Source organism: Phyllobates terribilis, unplaced genomic scaffold (genome assembly GCF_046119375.1).
Source record: "Phyllobates terribilis strain yellow unplaced genomic scaffold, ASM4611937v1 Scaffold_2708__1_contigs__length_111604, whole genome shotgun sequence".
In the NCBI taxonomy this organism is placed as follows: Eukaryota; Metazoa; Chordata; class Amphibia; order Anura; family Dendrobatidae; genus Phyllobates; species Phyllobates terribilis.
This window is the reverse complement of record NW_027365465.1, coordinates 53,546-71,560: the sequence shown is the minus strand read 5'-3', so window position 1 is coordinate 71,560 and position 18,015 is coordinate 53,546. Positions and strand designations below refer to the sequence as shown.

At 45.3% G+C, this 18,015-nt stretch overlaps 13 non-coding genes and 1 pseudogene across 13 annotated transcripts; all 14 read left to right on the top strand.

Annotated features, from left to right (window-relative positions):
• The first annotated feature begins 852 nt into the window (after positions 1 to 852).
• LOC141246908 (U2 spliceosomal RNA) lies at positions 853 to 1,043 on the top strand. The gene has a single exon (XR_012310438.1). It is a non-coding gene; the product is annotated as a U2 spliceosomal RNA (small nuclear RNA).
• A 1,115-nt stretch (positions 1,044 to 2,158) lies between these two features.
• Positions 2,159 to 2,349, top strand: LOC141246953 (U2 spliceosomal RNA). The gene has a single exon (XR_012310472.1). It is a non-coding gene; the product is annotated as a U2 spliceosomal RNA (small nuclear RNA).
• A 1,112-nt stretch (positions 2,350 to 3,461) lies between these two features.
• LOC141246952 (U2 spliceosomal RNA) lies at positions 3,462 to 3,652 on the top strand. The gene has a single exon (XR_012310471.1). It is a non-coding gene; the product is annotated as a U2 spliceosomal RNA (small nuclear RNA).
• Positions 3,653 to 4,767: 1,115 nt separating this feature from the next.
• LOC141246951 (U2 spliceosomal RNA) lies at positions 4,768 to 4,958 on the top strand. Its single transcript, XR_012310470.1, has one exon. It is a non-coding gene; the product is annotated as a U2 spliceosomal RNA (small nuclear RNA).
• Positions 4,959 to 6,073: 1,115 nt separating this feature from the next.
• LOC141246950 (U2 spliceosomal RNA) lies at positions 6,074 to 6,264 on the top strand. Its single transcript, XR_012310469.1, has one exon. It is a non-coding gene; the product is annotated as a U2 spliceosomal RNA (small nuclear RNA).
• Positions 6,265 to 7,379: 1,115 nt separating this feature from the next.
• Positions 7,380 to 7,570, top strand: LOC141246948 (U2 spliceosomal RNA). The gene has a single exon (XR_012310468.1). It is a non-coding gene; the product is annotated as a U2 spliceosomal RNA (small nuclear RNA).
• Positions 7,571 to 8,685: 1,115 nt separating this feature from the next.
• LOC141246947 (U2 spliceosomal RNA) lies at positions 8,686 to 8,876 on the top strand. The gene has a single exon (XR_012310467.1). It is a non-coding gene; the product is annotated as a U2 spliceosomal RNA (small nuclear RNA).
• Positions 8,877 to 9,991: 1,115 nt separating this feature from the next.
• On the top strand, positions 9,992 to 10,182 carry LOC141246946 (U2 spliceosomal RNA). Its single transcript, XR_012310466.1, has one exon. It is a non-coding gene; the product is annotated as a U2 spliceosomal RNA (small nuclear RNA).
• A 1,115-nt stretch (positions 10,183 to 11,297) lies between these two features.
• LOC141246945 (U2 spliceosomal RNA) lies at positions 11,298 to 11,488 on the top strand. The gene has a single exon (XR_012310465.1). It is a non-coding gene; the product is annotated as a U2 spliceosomal RNA (small nuclear RNA).
• Positions 11,489 to 12,603: 1,115 nt separating this feature from the next.
• LOC141246943 (U2 spliceosomal RNA) lies at positions 12,604 to 12,794 on the top strand. Its single transcript, XR_012310463.1, has one exon. It is a non-coding gene; the product is annotated as a U2 spliceosomal RNA (small nuclear RNA).
• A 1,115-nt stretch (positions 12,795 to 13,909) lies between these two features.
• On the top strand, positions 13,910 to 14,100 carry LOC141246942 (U2 spliceosomal RNA). Its single transcript, XR_012310462.1, has one exon. It is a non-coding gene; the product is annotated as a U2 spliceosomal RNA (small nuclear RNA).
• A 1,115-nt stretch (positions 14,101 to 15,215) lies between these two features.
• Positions 15,216 to 15,406, top strand: LOC141246941 (U2 spliceosomal RNA). The gene has a single exon (XR_012310461.1). It is a non-coding gene; the product is annotated as a U2 spliceosomal RNA (small nuclear RNA).
• A 1,115-nt stretch (positions 15,407 to 16,521) lies between these two features.
• On the top strand, positions 16,522 to 16,637 carry LOC141246922 (U2 spliceosomal RNA; annotated as a pseudogene).
• A 525-nt stretch (positions 16,638 to 17,162) lies between these two features.
• Positions 17,163 to 17,346, top strand: LOC141246912 (U2 spliceosomal RNA). Its single transcript, XR_012310442.1, has one exon. It is a non-coding gene; the product is annotated as a U2 spliceosomal RNA (small nuclear RNA).
• The last annotated feature ends 669 nt before the right edge of the window (positions 17,347 to 18,015 follow it).

Genomic DNA, 18,015 nt, shown 5'->3' with positions numbered 1-18,015 from the left:
AGGCAAGCATTTTGGAGCTTTCACCTAAATAACTACAGGTGGTGAGATAAGCTGCACAATATAATTGACCTTTCAGTATATTGTTGCACACACACCATCTATTTAGCAAATGCCCTTGTTATCAACAGCAGCCTTTTAAACTCACCCGAGCTAACAGGTATGTGCGCTGGTTACACTGCTGCGCTTAAAATTTCTTTTTTGGTTTGCTACAATGCCTTTTCTGAAACGTTGTCTCCTTCTGCTGGAACACTGACTTCTTTCATTTAATGCCTGCAGACTATAAAAGAGAACCCAACCCAAAAAGTTTGGTTGATTAGTCTGTGGCATTCTGTTAAACTGTTGCTTATGGCGGTCTCTGTGAGCTTCTCAGCGACATTCAGCCAGCCAGGTATCCTGCCTGCAGTAGATGGAATGTGGCAATGGAACGCTGGCTGCGCGTGTCATAATAGGCTCTGAGCCTTTATATACCTGTGCACAGCAGCAGCCACCTTCAGTCTGCTGCTGGACAGCCAGCAGCAGCAGCAGCAGGAGAGGTATGTAATCAGGAGCCCTCCTGCTAAGGGTAGACAGCTGCTCGTTCCACCCCACCCCCCGCCTTAATTGGTTCTCCTCCCTTCCAACGGTGTTGAGGCGGGTGGGAACAGCAGGGGGTGAAGGTGCTGTGTTTAAAGAGGAGAAGTTATGCAGATCTAAAACGCGTGGATTGCAGCAGCAGCAAGCCGAAAAGTGCAGGCATGTAAGGGATCTAGAGGTTGACAACATGTCTTCTTAACGGGAGTCCAGGAGCTCATCTCCACAAATGGACTTTTTAGGATCCTTGGGTGGCTCCGTAGTTTGAAACCAATTCTGGTTATCGCTTCTCGGCCTTTTGGCTAAGATCAAGTGTAGTATCTGTTCTTATCAGTTTAATATCTGATACGTCCCCTATCTGGGGACCATATATTAAATGGATTTTTAGAACAGGGAGATGGAAAAAGAGCTTGCTCTGTCCACTCCACGCATTGATCTGGTATTGCAGTATCTCCAGGACCGGTGCACCCCTTCTTTAATGCAGTTTCTAAAATCAGAAAGAATTGAATTCAATGTTTTTTGTTCATTTTGCTTGTTTGTCGGATTTTGGGATGGACTCTTTGGCTCTGCTTTTCTTCTCCTCATTGGATTTTTCATGTTCAAAGTTGCAGAAGCCAGATTACAAGCTCATTTTGGTTCAACTTCAGCAACTGTGCATTGCATTGCCATGTAATGTGATGCAATGCTATCTTTCTAGCTCTCCCTTTCTACTTCCTTTTGGATAAACAGACATATTAGGCAAGCATTTTGGAGCTTTCACCTAAATAACTACAGGTGGTGAGATAAGCTGCACAATATAATTGACCTTTCAGTATATTGTTGCACACACACCATCTATTTAGCAAATGCCCTTGTTATCAACAGCAGCCTTTTAAACTCACCCGAGCTAACAGGTATGTGCGCTGGTTACACTGCTGCGCTTAAAATTTCTTTTTTGGTTTGCTACAATGCCTTTTCTGAAACGTTGTCTCCTTCTGCTGGAACACTGACTTCTTTCATTTAATGCCTGCAGACTATAAAAGAGAACCCAACCCAAAAAGTTTGGTTGATTAGTCTGTGGCATTCTGTTAAACTGTTGCTTATGGCGGTCTCTGTGAGCTTCTCAGCGACATTCAGCCAGCCAGGTATCCTGCCTGCAGTAGATGGAATGTGGCAATGGAACGCTGGCTGCGCGTGTCATAATAGGCTCTGAGCCTTTATATACCTGTGCACAGCAGCAGCCACCTTCAGTCTGCTGCTGGACAGCCAGCAGCAGCAGCAGCAGGAGAGGTATGTAATCAGGAGCCCTCCTGCTAAGGGTAGACAGCTGCTCGTTCCACCCCACCCCCCGCCTTAATTGGTTCTCCTCCCTTCCAACGGTGTTGAGGCGGGTGGGAACAGCAGGGGGTGAAGGTGCTGTGTTTAAAGAGGTGGAGTTATGCAGATCTAAAACGCGTGGATTGCAGCAGCAGCAAGCCGAAAAGTGCAGGCATGTAAGGGATCTAGAGGTTGACAACATGTCTTCTTAACGGGAGTCCAGGAGCTCATCTCCACAAATGGACTTTTTAGGATCCTTGGGTGGCTCCGTAGTTTGAAACCAATTCTGGTTATCGCTTCTCGGCCTTTTGGCTAAGATCAAGTGTAGTATCTGTTCTTATCAGTTTAATATCTGATACGTCCCCTATCTGGGGACCATATATTAAATGGATTTTTAGAACAGGGAGATGGAAAAAGAGCTTGCTCTGTCCACTCCACGCATTGACCTGGTATTGCAGTATCTCCAGGACCGGTGCACCCCTTCTTTAATGCAGTTTCTAAAATCAGAAAAAATTGAATTCAATGCTTTTTGTTCATTTTGCTTGTTTGTCGGATTTTGGGATGGACTCTTTGGCTCTGCTTTTCTTCTCCTCATTGGATTTTTCATGTTCAAAGTTGCAGAAGCCAGATTACAAGCTCATTTTGGTTCAACTTCAGCAACTGTGCATTGCATTGCCATGTAATGTGATGCAATGCTATCTTTCTAGCTCTCCCTTTCTACTTCCTTTTGGATAAACAGACATATTAGGCAAGCATTTTGGAGCTTTCACCTAAATAACTACAGGTGGTGAGATAAGCTGCACAATATAATTGACCTTTCAGTATATTGTTGCACACACACCATCTATTTAGCAAATGCCCTTGTTATCAACAGCAGCCTTTTAAACTCACCCGAGCTAACAGGTATGTGCGCTGGTTACACTGCTGCGCTTAAAATTTCTTTTTTGGTTTGCTACAATGCCTTTTCTGAAACGTTGTCTCCTTCTGCTGGAACACTGACTTCTTTCATTTAATGCCTGCAGACTATAAAAGAGAACCCAACCCAAAAAGTTTGGTTGATTAGTCTGTGGCATTCTGTTAAACTGTTGCTTATGGCGGTCTCTGTGAGCTTCTCAGCGACATTCAGCCAGCCAGGTATCCTGCCTGCAGTAGATGGAATGTGGCAATGGAACGCTGGCTGCGCGTGTCATAATAGGCTCTGAGCCTTTATATACCTGTGCACAGCAGCAGCCACCTTCAGTCTGCTGCTGGACAGCCAGCAGCAGCAGCAGGAGAGGTATGTAATCAGGAGCCCTCCTGCTAAGGGTAGACAGCTGCTCGTTCCACCCCACCCCCCGCCTTAATTGGTTCTCCTCCCTTCCAACGGTGTTGAGGCGGGTGGGAACAGCAGGGGGTGAAGGTGCTGTGTTTAAAGAGGTGGAGTTATGCAGATCTAAAACGCGTGGATTGCAGCAGCAGCAAGCCGAAAAGTGCAGGCATGTAAGGGATCTAGAGGTTGACAACATGTCTTCTTAACGGGAGTCCAGGAGCTCATCTCCACAAATGGACTTTTTAGGATCCTTGGGTGGCTCCGTAGTTTGAAACCAATTCTGGTTATCGCTTCTCGGCCTTTTGGCTAAGATCAAGTGTAGTATCTGTTCTTATCAGTTTAATATCTGATACGTCCCCTATCTGGGGACCATATATTAAATGGATTTTTAGAACAGGGAGATGGAAAAAGAGCTTGCTCTGTCCACTCCACGCATTGACCTGGTATTGCAGTATCTCCAGGACCGGTGCACCCCTTCTTTAATGCAGTTTCTAAAATCAGAAAGAATTGAATTCAATGTTTTTTGTTCATTTTGCTTGTTTGTCGGATTTTGGGATGGACTCTTTGGCTCTGCTTTTCTTCTCCTCATTGGATTTTTCATGTTCAAAGTTGCAGAAGCCAGATTACAAGCTCATTTTGGTTCAACTTCAGCAACTGTGCATTGCATTGCCATGTAATGTGATGCAATGCTATCTTTCTAGCTCTCCCTTTCTACTTCCTTTTGGATAAACAGACATATTAGGCAAGCATTTTGGAGCTTTCACCTAAATAACTACAGGTGGTGAGATAAGCTGCACAATATAATTGACCTTTCAGTATATTGTTGCACACACACCATCTATTTAGCAAATGCCCTTGTTATCAACAGCAGCCTTTTAAACTCACCCGAGCTAACAGGTATGTGCGCTGGTTACACTGCTGCGCTTAAAATTTCTTTTTTGGTTTGCTACAATGCCTTTTCTGAAACGTTGTCTCCTTCTGCTGGAACACTGACTTCTTTCATTTAATGCCTGCAGACTATAAAAGAGAACCCAACCCAAAAAGTTTGGTTGATTAGTCTGTGGCATTCTGTTAAACTGTTGCTTATGGCGGTCTCTGTGAGCTTCTCAGCGACATTCAGCCAGCCAGGTATCCTGCCTGCAGTAGATGGAATGTGGCAATGGAACGCTGGCTGCGCGTGTCATAATAGGCTCTGAGCCTTTATATACCTGTGCACAGCAGCAGCCACCTTCAGTCTGCTGCTGGACAGCCAGCAGCAGCAGCAGCAGGAGAGGTATGTAATCAGGAGCCCTCCTGCTAAGGGTAGACAGCTGCTCGTTCCACCCCACCCCCCGCCTTAATTGGTTCTCCTCCCTTCCAACGGTGTTGAGGCGGGTGGGAACAGCAGGGGGTGAAGGTGCTGTGTTTAAAGAGGAGAAGTTATGCAGATCTAAAACGCGTGGATTGCAGCAGCAGCAAGCCGAAAAGTGCAGGCATGTAAGGGATCTAGAGGTTGACAACATGTCTTCTTAACGGGAGTCCAGGAGCTCATCTCCACAAATGGACTTTTTAGGATCCTTGGGTGGCTCCGTAGTTTGAAACCAATTCTGGTTATCGCTTCTCGGCCTTTTGGCTAAGATCAAGTGTAGTATCTGTTCTTATCAGTTTAATATCTGATACGTCCCCTATCTGGGGACCATATATTAAATGGATTTTTAGAACAGGGAGATGGAAAAAGAGCTTGCTCTGTCCACTCCACGCATTGACCTGGTATTGCAGTATCTCCAGGACCGGTGCACCCCTTCTTTAATGCAGTTTCTAAAATCAGAAAGATTTGAATTCAATGTTTTTTGTTCATTTTGCTTGTTTGTCGGATTTTGGGATGGACTCTTTGGCTCTGCTTTTCTTCTCCTCATTGGATTTTTCATGTTCAAAGTTGCAGAAGCCAGATTACAAGCTCATTTTGGTTCAACTTCAGCAACTGTGCATTGCATTGCCATGTAATGTGATGCAATGCTATCTTTCTAGCTCTCCCTTTCTACTTCCTTTTGGATAAACAGACATATTAGGCAAGCATTTTGGAGCTTTCACCTAAATAACTACAGGTGGTGAGATAAGCTGCACAATATAATTGACCTTTCAGTATATTGTTGCACACACACCATCTATTTAGCAAATGCCCTTGTTATCAACAGCAGCCTTTTAAACTCACCCGAGCTAACAGGTATGTGCGCTGGTTACACTGCTGCGCTTAAAATTTCTTTTTTGGTTTGCTACAATGCCTTTTCTGAAACGTTGTCTCCTTCTGCTGGAACACTGACTTCTTTCATTTAATGCCTGCAGACTATAAAAGAGAACCCAACCCAAAAAGTTTGGTTGATTAGTCTGTGGCATTCTGTTAAACTGTTGCTTATGGCGGTCTCTGTGAGCTTCTCAGCGACATTCAGCCAGCCAGGTATCCTGCCTGCAGTAGATGGAATGTGGCAATGGAACGCTGGCTGCGCGTGTCATAATAGGCTCTGAGCCTTTATATACCTGTGCACAGCAGCAGCCACCTTCAGTCTGCTGCTGGACAGCCAGCAGCAGCAGCAGCAGGAGAGGTATGTAATCAGGAGCCCTCCTGCTAAGGGTAGACAGCTGCTCGTTCCACCCCACCCCCCGCCTTAATTGGTTCTCCTCCCTTCCAACGGTGTTGAGGCGGGTGGGAACAGCAGGGGGTGAAGGTGCTGTGTTTAAAGAGGTGGAGTTATGCAGATCTAAAACGCGTGGATTGCAGCAGCAGCAAGCCGAAAAGTGCAGGCATGTAAGGGATCTAGAGGTTGACAACATGTCTTCTTAACGGGAGTCCAGGAGCTCATCTCCACAAATGGACTTTTTAGGATCCTTGGGTGGCTCCGTAGTTTGAAACCAATTCTGGTTATCGCTTCTCGGCCTTTTGGCTAAGATCAAGTGTAGTATCTGTTCTTATCAGTTTAATATCTGATACGTCCCCTATCTGGGGACCATATATTAAATGGATTTTTAGAACAGGGAGATGGAAAAAGAGCTTGCTCTGTCCACTCCACGCATTGACCTGGTATTGCAGTATCTCCAGGACCGGTGCACCCCTTCTTTAATGCAGTTTCTAAAATCAGAAAGAATTGAATTCAATGTTTTTTGTTCATTTTGCTTGTTTGTCGGATTTTGGGATGGACTCTTTGGCTCTGCTTTTCTTCTCCTCATTGGATTTTTCATGTTCAAAGTTGCAGAAGCCAGATTACAAGCTCATTTTGGTTCAACTTCAGCAACTGTGCATTGCATTGCCATGTAATGTGATGCAATGCTATCTTTCTAGCTCTCCCTTTCTACTTCCTTTTGGATAAACAGACATATTAGGCAAGCATTTTGGAGCTTTCACCTAAATAACTACAGGTGGTGAGATAAGCTGCACAATATAATTGACCTTTCAGTATATTGTTGCACACACACCATCTATTTAGCAAATGCCCTTGTTATCAACAGCAGCCTTTTAAACTCACCCGAGCTAACAGGTATGTGCGCTGGTTACACTGCTGCGCTTAAAATTTCTTTTTTGGTTTGCTACAATGCCTTTTCTGAAACGTTGTCTCCTTCTGCTGGAACACTGACTTCTTTCATTTAATGCCTGCAGACTATAAAAGAGAACCCAACCCAAAAAGTTTGGTTGATTAGTCTGTGGCATTCTGTTAAACTGTTGCTTATGGCGGTCTCTGTGAGCTTCTCAGCGACATTCAGCCAGCCAGGTATCCTGCCTGCAGTAGATGGAATGTGGCAATGGAACGCTGGCTGCGCGTGTCATAATAGGCTCTGAGCCTTTATATACCTGTGCACAGCAGCAGCCACCTTCAGTCTGCTGCTGGACAGCCAGCAGCAGCAGCAGCAGGAGAGGTATGTAATCAGGAGCCCTCCTGCTAAGGGTAGACAGCTGCTCGTTCCACCCCACCCCCCGCCTTAATTGGTTCTCCTCCCTTCCAACGGTGTTGAGGCGGGTGGGAACAGCAGGGGGTGAAGGTGCTGTGTTTAAAGAGGTGGAGTTATGCAGATCTAAAACGCGTGGATTGCAGCAGCAGCAAGCCGAAAAGTGCAGGCATGTAAGGGATCTAGAGGTTGACAACATGTCTTCTTAACGGGAGTCCAGGAGCTCATCTCCACAAATGGACTTTTTAGGATCCTTGGGTGGCTCCGTAGTTTGAAACCAATTCTGGTTATCGCTTCTCGGCCTTTTGGCTAAGATCAAGTGTAGTATCTGTTCTTATCAGTTTAATATCTGATACGTCCCCTATCTGGGGACCATATATTAAATGGATTTTTAGAACAGGGAGATGGAAAAAGAGCTTGCTCTGTCCACTCCACGCATTGACCTGGTATTGCAGTATCTCCAGGACCGGTGCACCCCTTCTTTAATGCAGTTTCTAAAATCAGAAAGAATTGAATTCAATGTTTTTTGTTCATTTTGCTTGTTTGTCGGATTTTGGGATGGACTCTTTGGCTCTGCTTTTCTTCTCCTCATTGGATTTTTCATGTTCAAAGTTGCAGAAGCCAGATTACAAGCTCATTTTGGTTCAACTTCAGCAACTGTGCATTGCATTGCCATGTAATGTGATGCAATGCTATCTTTCTAGCTCTCCCTTTCTACTTCCTTTTGGATAAACAGACATATTAGGCAAGCATTTTGGAGCTTTCACCTAAATAACTACAGGTGGTGAGATAAGCTGCACAATATAATTGACCTTTCAGTATATTGTTGCACACACACCATCTATTTAGCAAATGCCCTTGTTATCAACAGCAGCCTTTTAAACTCACCCGAGCTAACAGGTATGTGCGCTGGTTACACTGCTGCGCTTAAAATTTCTTTTTTGGTTTGCTACAATGCCTTTTCTGAAACGTTGTCTCCTTCTGCTGGAACACTGACTTCTTTCATTTAATGCCTGCAGACTATAAAAGAGAACCCAACCCAAAAAGTTTGGTTGATTAGTCTGTGGCATTCTGTTAAACTGTTGCTTATGGCGGTCTCTGTGAGCTTCTCAGCGACATTCAGCCAGCCAGGTATCCTGCCTGCAGTAGATGGAATGTGGCAATGGAACGCTGGCTGCGCGTGTCATAATAGGCTCTGAGCCTTTATATACCTGTGCACAGCAGCAGCCACCTTCAGTCTGCTGCTGGACAGCCAGCAGCAGCAGCAGCAGGAGAGGTATGTAATCAGGAGCCCTCCTGCTAAGGGTAGACAGCTGCTCGTTCCACCCCACCCCCCGCCTTAATTGGTTCTCCTCCCTTCCAACGGTGTTGAGGCGGGTGGGAACAGCAGGGGGTGAAGGTGCTGTGTTTAAAGAGGTGGAGTTATGCAGATCTAAAACGCGTGGATTGCAGCAGCAGCAAGCCGAAAAGTGCAGGCATGTAAGGGATCTAGAGGTTGACAACATGTCTTCTTAACGGGAGTCCAGGAGCTCATCTCCACAAATGGACTTTTTAGGATCCTTGGGTGGCTCCGTAGTTTGAAACCAATTCTGGTTATCGCTTCTCGGCCTTTTGGCTAAGATCAAGTGTAGTATCTGTTCTTATCAGTTTAATATCTGATACGTCCCCTATCTGGGGACCATATATTAAATGGATTTTTAGAACAGGGAGATGGAAAAAGAGCTTGCTCTGTCCACTCCACGCATTGACCTGGTATTGCAGTATCTCCAGGACCGGTGCACCCCTTCTTTAATGCAGTTTCTAAAATCAGAAAGAATTGAATTCAATGTTTTTTGTTCATTTTGCTTGTTTGTCGGATTTTGGGATGGACTCTTTGGCTCTGCTTTTCTTCTCCTCATTGGATTTTTCATGTTCAAAGTTGCAGAAGCCAGATTACAAGCTCATTTTGGTTCAACTTCAGCAACTGTGCATTGCATTGCCATGTAATGTGATGCAATGCTATCTTTCTAGCTCTCCCTTTCTACTTCCTTTTGGATAAACAGACATATTAGGCAAGCATTTTGGAGCTTTCACCTAAATAACTACAGGTGGTGAGATAAGCTGCACAATATAATTGACCTTTCAGTATATTGTTGCACACACACCATCTATTTAGCAAATGCCCTTGTTATCAACAGCAGCCTTTTAAACTCACCCGAGCTAACAGGTATGTGCGCTGGTTACACTGCTGCGCTTAAAATTTCTTTTTTGGTTTGCTACAATTCCTTTTCTGAAACGTTGTCTCCTTCTGCTGGAACACTGACTTCTTTCATTTAATGCCTGCAGACTATAAAAGAGAACCCAACCCAAAAAGTTTGGTTGATTAGTCTGTGGCATTCTGTTAAACTGTTGCTTATGGCGGTCTCTGTGAGCTTCTCAGCGACATTCAGCCAGCCAGGTATCCTGCCTGCAGTAGATGGAATGTGGCAATGGAACGCTGGCTGCGCGTGTCATAATAGGCTCTGAGCCTTTATATACCTGTGCACAGCAGCAGCCACCTTCAGTCTGCTGCTGGACAGCCAGCAGCAGCAGCAGCAGGAGAGGTATGTAATCAGGAGCCCTCCTGCTAAGGGTAGACAGCTGCTCGTTCCACCCCACCCCCCGCCTTAATTGGTTCTCCTCCCTTCCAACGGTGTTGAGGCGGGTGGGAACAGCAGGGGGTGAAGGTGCTGTGTTTAAAGAGGTGGAGTTATGCAGATCTAAAACGCGTGGATTGCAGCAGCAGCAAGCCGAAAAGTGCAGGCATGTAAGGGATCTAGAGGTTGACAACATGTCTTCTTAACGGGAGTCCAGGAGCTCATCTCCACAAATGGACTTTTTAGGATCCTTGGGTGGCTCCGTAGTTTGAAACCAATTCTGGTTATCGCTTCTCGGCCTTTTGGCTAAGATCAAGTGTAGTATCTGTTCTTATCAGTTTAATATCTGATACGTCCCCTATCTGGGGACCATATATTAAATGGATTTTTAGAACAGGGAGATGGAAAAAGAGCTTGCTCTGTCCACTCCACGCATTGACCTGGTATTGCAGTATCTCCAGGACCGGTGCACCCCTTCTTTAATGCAGTTTCTAAAATCAGAAAGAATTGAATTCAATGTTTTTTGTTCATTTTGCTTGTTTGTCGGATTTTGGGATGGACTCTTTGGCTCTGCTTTTCTTCTCCTCATTGGATTTTTCATGTTCAAAGTTGCAGAAGCCAGATTACAAGCTCATTTTGGTTCAACTTCAGCAACTGTGCATTGCATTGCCATGTAATGTGATGCAATGCTATCTTTCTAGCTCTCCCTTTCTACTTCCTTTTGGATAAACAGACATATTAGGCAAGCATTTTGGAGCTTTCACCTAAATAACTACAGGTGGTGAGATAAGCTGCACAATATAATTGACCTTTCAGTATATTGTTGCACACACACCATCTATTTAGCAAATGCCCTTGTTATCAACAGCAGCCTTTTAAACTCACCCGAGCTAACAGGTATGTGCGCTGGTTACACTGCTGCGCTTAAAATTTCTTTTTTGGTTTGCTACAATGCCTTTTCTGAAACGTTGTCTCCTTCTGCTGGAACACTGACTTCTTTCATTTAATGCCTGCAGACTATAAAAGAGAACCCAACCCAAAAAGTTTGGTTGATTAGTCTGTGGCATTCTGTTAAACTGTTGCTTATGGCGGTCTCTGTGAGCTTCTCAGCGACATTCAGCCAGCCAGGTATCCTGCCTGCAGTAGATGGAATGTGGCAATGGAACGCTGGCTGCGCGTGTCATAATAGGCTCTGAGCCTTTATATACCTGTGCACAGCAGCAGCCACCTTCAGTCTGCTGCTGGACAGCCAGCAGCAGCAGCAGCAGGAGAGGTATGTAATCAGGAGCCCTCCTGCTAAGGGTAGACAGCTGCTCGTTCCACCCCACCCCCCGCCTTAATTGGTTCTCCTCCCTTCCAACGGTGTTGAGGCGGGTGGGAACAGCAGGGGGTGAAGGTGCTGTGTTTAAAGAGGTGGAGTTATGCAGATCTAAAACGCGTGGATTGCAGCAGCAGCAAGCCGAAAAGTGCAGGCATGTAAGGGATCTAGAGGTTGACAACATGTCTTCTTAACGGGAGTCCAGGAGCTCATCTCCACAAATGGACTTTTTAGGATCCTTGGGTGGCTCCGTAGTTTGAAACCAATTCTGGTTATCGCTTCTCGGCCTTTTGGCTAAGATCAAGTGTAGTATCTGTTCTTATCAGTTTAATATCTGATACGTCCCCTATCTGGGGACCATATATTAAATGGATTTTTAGAACAGGGAGATGGAAAAAGAGCTTGCTCTGTCCACTCCACGCATTGACCTGGTATTGCAGTATCTCCAGGACCGGTGCACCCCTTCTTTAATGCAGTTTCTAAAATCAGAAAGAATTGAATTCAATGTTTTTTGTTCATTTTGCTTGTTTGTCGGATTTTGGGATGGACTCTTTGGCTCTGCTTTTCTTCTCCTCATTGGATTTTTCATGTTCAAAGTTGCAGAAGCCAGATTACAAGCTCATTTTGGTTCAACTTCAGCAACTGTGCATTGCATTGCCATGTAATGTGATGCAATGCTATCTTTCTAGCTCTCCCTTTCTACTTCCTTTTGGATAAACAGACATATTAGGCAAGCATTTTGGAGCTTTCACCTAAATAACTACAGGTGGTGAGATAAGCTGCACAATATAATTGACCTTTCAGTATATTGTTGCACACACACCATCTATTTAGCAAATGCCCTTGTTATCAACAGCAGCCTTTTAAACTCACCCGAGCTAACAGGTATGTGCGCTGGTTACACTGCTGCGCTTAAAATTTCTTTTTTGGTTTGCTACAATGCCTTTTCTGAAACGTTGTCTCCTTCTGCTGGAACACTGACTTCTTTCATTTAATGCCTTCAGACTATAAAAGAGAACCCAACCCAAAAAGTTTGGTTGATTAGTCTGTGGCATTCTGTTAAACTGTTGCTTATGGCGGTCTCTGTGAGCTTCTCAGCGACATTCAGCCAGCCAGGTATCCTGCCTGCAGTAGATGGAATGTGGCAATGGAACGCTGGCTGCGCGTGTCATAATAGGCTCTGAGCCTTTATATACCTGTGCACAGCAGCAGCCACCTTCAGTCTGCTGCTGGACAGCCAGCAGCAGCAGCAGCAGGAGAGGTATGTAATCAGGAGCCCTCCTGCTAAGGGTAGACAGCTGCTCGTTCCACCCCACCCCCCGCCTTAATTGGTTCTCCTCCCTTCCAACGGTGTTGAGGCGGGTGGGAACAGCAGGGGGTGAAGGTGCTGTGTTTAAAGAGGTGGAGTTATGCAGATCTAAAACGCGTGGATTGCAGCAGCAGCAAGCCGAAAAGTGCAGGCATGTAAGGGATCTAGAGGTTGACAACATGTCTTCTTAACGGGAGTCCAGGAGCTCATCTCCACAAATGGACTTTTTAGGATCCTTGGGTGGCTCCGTAGTTTGAAACCAATTCTGGTTATCGCTTCTCGGCCTTTTGGCTAAGATCAAGTGTAGTATCTGTTCTTATCAGTTTAATATCTGATACGTCCCCTATCTGGGGACCATATATTAAATGGATTTTTAGAACAGGGAGATGGAAAAAGAGCTTGCTCTGTCCACTCCACGCATTGACCTGGTATTGCAGTATCTCCAGGACCGGTGCACCCCTTCTTTAATGCAGTTTCTAAAATCAGAAAGAATTGAATTCAATGTTTTTTGTTCATTTTGCTTGTTTGTCGGATTTTGGGATGGACTCTTTGGCTCTGCTTTTCTTCTCCTCATTGGATTTTTCATGTTCAAAGTTGCAGAAGCCAGATTACAAGCTCATTTTGGTTCAACTTCAGCAACTGTGCATTGCATTGCCATGTAATGTGATGCAATGCTATCTTTCTAGCTCTCCCTTTCTACTTCCTTTTGGATAAACAGACATATTAGGCAAGCATTTTGGAGCTTTCACCTAAATAACTACAGGTGGTGAGATAAGCTGCACAATATAATTGACCTTTCAGTATATTGTTGCACACACACCATCTATTTAGCAAATGCCCTTGTTATCAACAGCAGCCTTTTAAACTCACCCGAGCTAACAGGTATGTGCGCTGGTTACACTGCTGCGCTTAAAATTTCTTTTTTGGTTTGCTACAATGCCTTTTCTGAAACGTTGTCTCCTTCTGCTGGAACACTGACTTCTTTCATTTAATGCCTGCAGACTATAAAAGAGAACCCAACCCAAAAAGTTTGGTTGATTAGTCTGTGGCATTCTGTTAAACTGTTGCTTATGGCGGTCTCTGTGAGCTTCTCAGCGACATTCAGCCAGCCAGGTATCCTGCCTGCAGTAGATGGAATGTGGCAATGGAACGCTGGCTGCGCGTGTCATAATAGGCTCTGAGCCTTTATATACCTGTGCACAGCAGCAGCCACCTTCAGTCTGCTGCTGGACAGCCAGCAGCAGCAGCAGCAGGAGAGGTATGTAATCAGGAGCCCTCCTGCTAAGGGTAGACAGCTGCTCGTTCCACCCCACCCCCCGCCTTAATTGGTTCTCCTCCCTTCCAACGGTGTTGAGGCGGGTGGGAACAGCAGGGGGTGAAGGTGCTGTGTTTAAAGAGGTGGAGTTATGCAGATCTAAAACGCGTGGATTGCAGCAGCAGCAAGCCGAAAAGTGCAGGCATGTAAGGGATCTAGAGGTTGACAACATGTCTTCTTAACGGGAGTCCAGGAGCTCATCTCCACAAATGGACTTTTTAGGATCCTTGGGTGGCTCCGTAGTTTGAAACCAATTCTGGTTATCGCTTCTCGGCCTTTTGGCTAAGATCAAGTGTAGTATCTGTTCTTATCAGTTTAATATCTGATACGTCCCCTATCTGGGGACCATATATTAAATGGATTTTTAGAACAGGGAGATGGAAAAAGAGCTTGCTCTGTCCACTCCACGCATTGACCTGGTATTGCAGTATCTCCAGGACCGGTGCACCCCTTCTTTAATGCAGTTTCTAAAATCAGAAAGAATTGAATTCAATGTTTTTTGTTCATTTTGCTTGTTTGTCGGATTTTGGGATGGACTCTTTGGCTCTGCTTTTCTTCTCCTCATTGGATTTTTCATGTTCAAAGTTGCAGAAGCCAGATTACAAGCTCATTTTGGTTCAACTTCAGCAACTGTGCATTGCATTGCCATGTAATGTGATGCAATGCTATCTTTCTAGCTCTCCCTTTCTACTTCCTTTTGGATAAACAGACATATTAGGCAAGCATTTTGGAGCTTTCACCTAAATAACTACAGGTGGTGAGATAAGCTGCACAATATAATTGACCTTTCAGTATATTGTTGCACACACACCATCTATTTAGCAAATGCCCTTGTTATCAACAGCAGCCTTTTAAACTCACCCGAGCTAACAGGTATGTGCGCTGGTTACACTGCTGCGCTTAAAATTTCTTTTTTGGTTTGCTACAATGCCTTTTCTGAAACGTTGTCTCCTTCTGCTGGAACACTGACTTCTTTCATTTAATGCCTGCAGACTATAAAAGAGAACCCAACCCAAAAAGTTTGGTTGATTAGTCTGTGGCATTCTGTTAAACTGTTGCTTATGGCGGTCTCTGTGAGCTTCTCAGCGACATTCAGCCAGCCAGGTATCCTGCCTGCAGTAGATGGAATGTGGCAATGGAACGCTGGCTGCGCGTGTCATAATAGGCTCTGAGCCTTTATATACCTGTGCACAGCAGCAGCCACCTTCAGTCTGCTGCTGGACAGCCAGCAGCAGCAGCAGCAGGAGAGGTATGTAATCAGGAGCCCTCCTGCTAAGGGTAGACAGCTGCTCGTTCCACCCCACCCCCCGCCTTAATTGGTTCTCCTCCCTTCCAACGGTGTTGAGGCGGGTGGGAACAGCAGGGGGTGAAGGTGCTGTGTTTAAAGAGGTGGAGTTATGCAGATCTAAAACGCGTGGATTGCAGCAGCAGCAAGCCGAAAAGTGCAGGCATGTAAGGGATCTAGAGGTTGACAACATGTCTTCTTAACGGGAGTCCAGGAGCTCATCTCCACAAATGGACTTTTTAGGATCCTTGGGTGGCTCCGTAGTTTGAAACCAATTCTGGTTATCGCTTCTCGGCCTTTTGGCTAAGATCAAGTGTAGTATCTGTTCTTATCAGTTTAATATCTGATACGTCCCCTATCTGGGGACCATATATTAAATGGATTTTTAGAACAGGGAGATGGAAAAAGAGCTTGCTCTGTCCACTCCACGCATTGACCTGGTATTGCAGTATCTCCAGGACCGGTGCACCCCTTCTTTAATGCAGTTTCTAAAATCAGAAAGAATTGAATTCAATGTTTTTTGTTCATTTTGCTTGTTTGTCGGATTTTGGGATGGACTCTTTGGCTCTGCTTTTCTTCTCCTCATTGGATTTTTCATGTTCAAAGTTGCAGAAGCCAGATTACAAGCTCATTTTGGTTCAACTTCAGCAACTGTGCATTGCATTGCCATGTAATGTGATGCAATGCTATCTTTCTAGCTCTCCCTTTCTACTTCCTTTTGGATAAACAGACATATTAGGCAAGCATTTTGGAGCTTTCACCTAAATAACTACAGGTGGTGAGATAAGCTGCACAATATAATTGACCTTTCAGTATATTGTTGCACACACACCATCTATTTAGCAAATGCCCTTGTTATCAACAGCAGCCTTTTAAACTCACCCGAGCTAACAGGTATGTGCGCTGGTTACACTGCTGCGCTTAAAATTTCTTTTTTGGTTTGCTACAATGCCTTTTCTGAAACGTTGTCTCCTTCTGCTGGAACACTGACTTCTTTCATTTAATGCCTGCAGACTATAAAAGAGAACCCAACCCAAAAAGTTTGGTTGATTAGTCTGTGGCATTCTGTTAAACTGTTGCTTATGGCGGTCTCTGTGAGCTTCTCAGCGACATTCAGCCAGCCAGGTATCCTGCCTGCAGTAGATGGAATGTGGCAATGGAACGCTGGCTGCGCGTGTCATAATCGGCTCTGAGCCTTTATATACCTGTGCACAGCAGCAGCCACCTTCAGTCTGCTGCTGGACAGCCAGCAGCAGCAGCAGCAGGAGAGGTATGTAATCAGGAGCCCTCCTGCTAAGGGTAGACAGCTGCTCGTTCCACCCCACCCCCCGCCTTAATTGGTTCTCCTCCCTTCCAACGGTGTTGAGGCGGGTGGGAACAGCAGGGGGTGAAGGTGCTGTGTTTAAAGAGGTGGAGTTATGCAGATCTAAAACGCGTGGATTGCAGCAGCAGCAAGCCGAAAAGTGCAGGCATGTAAGGGATCTAGAGATTGACAACATGTCTTCTTAACGGGAGTCCAGGAGCTCATCTCCACAAATGGACTTTTTAGGATCCTTGGGTGGCTCCGTAGTTTGAAACCAATTCTGGTTATCGCTTCTCGGCCTTTTGGCTAAGATCAAGTGTAGTATCTTTTGAAAAGGCAGTTTTGTCCTTGGGCTGCCCTAGTAAATTGATGCATTTTACACACTGGTTTGGTGCACTTGTTAGTACGCCAGGTGGCTCATAGAGTTATCTGATGGAAAACATGGCCCTCCAGGATCGAAGTCACTAGGCTGGGTAAGTGTGAGGGCTTTGGAGCAATGTGCCCCAGGAGTAGGCGCCCTGGTGGGAGTTCAAGCTTAATGGGACTGGGAACCCCAGAAAGACTTGGCTTCGTAGCACGCCGCACCTTTGCCAATCATACTTTCTGAGCAACCCCCCCCTATTCCTGGCCTCCGGGCTAGGAAGGGGAATTTTTATAAACCCGGTCGGAGGTCCGGTCAGCTTTGGGCTGAGAAACCAACACAGGCTCCAGCTCCACTAGGGTGGCAGCCTAGATGGAAGCTGGGAGCACGAAAACGGCTCTTCTCCGGCTTCGGCTAGGGAGAGCATCGGAGATCCCTGACCCTCGCTGTGGCCTTCTGGCTCGGAGGGATGGGGATGGTTTATTGGGGACCCTCTCCTCCGGGAAGGGTCCACATGAATCCTCGCCTCGTGCGCTGTTTTGGTGTGACTTCGGTCACATTTTTCAGTGCCTTGGATGCAGCTTCAATCAAAAAAAATCTGTTCTTATCAGTTTAATATCTGATACGTCCCCTATCTGGGGACCATATATTAAATGGATTTTTAGAACAGGGAGATGGAAAAAGAGCTTGCTCTGTCCACTCCACGCATTGACCTGGTATTGCAGTATCTCCAGGACCGGTGCACCCCTTCTTTAATGCAGTTTCTAAAATCAGAAAGAATTGAATTCAATGTTTTTTGTTCATTTTGCTTGTTTGTCGGATTTTGGGATGGACTCTTTGGCTCTGCTTTTCTTCTCCTCATTGGATTTTTCATGTTCAAAGTTGCAGAAGCCAGATTACAAGCTCATTTTGGTTCAACTTCAGCAACTGTGCATTGCATTGCCATGTAATGTGATGCAATGCTATCTTTCTAGCTCTCCCTTTCTACTTCCTTTTGGATAAACAGACATATTAGGCAAGCATTTTGGAGCTTTCACCTAAATAACTACAGGTGGTGAGATAAGCTGCACAATATAATTGACCTTTCAGTATATTGTTGCACACACACCATCTATTTAGCAAATGCCCTTGTTATCAACAGCAGCCTTTTAAACTCACCCGAGCTAACAGGTATGTGCGCTGGTTACACTGCTGCGCTTAAAATTTCTTTTTTGGTTTGCTACAATGCCTTTTCTGAAACGTTGTCTCCTTCTGCTGGAACACTGACTTCTTTCATTTAATGCCTGCAGACTATAAAAGAGAACCCAACCCAAAAAGTTTGGTTGATTAGTCTGTGGCATTCTGTTAAACTGTTGCTTATGGCGGTCTCTGTGAGCTTCTCAGCGACATTCAGCCAGCCAGGTATCCTGCCTGCAGTAG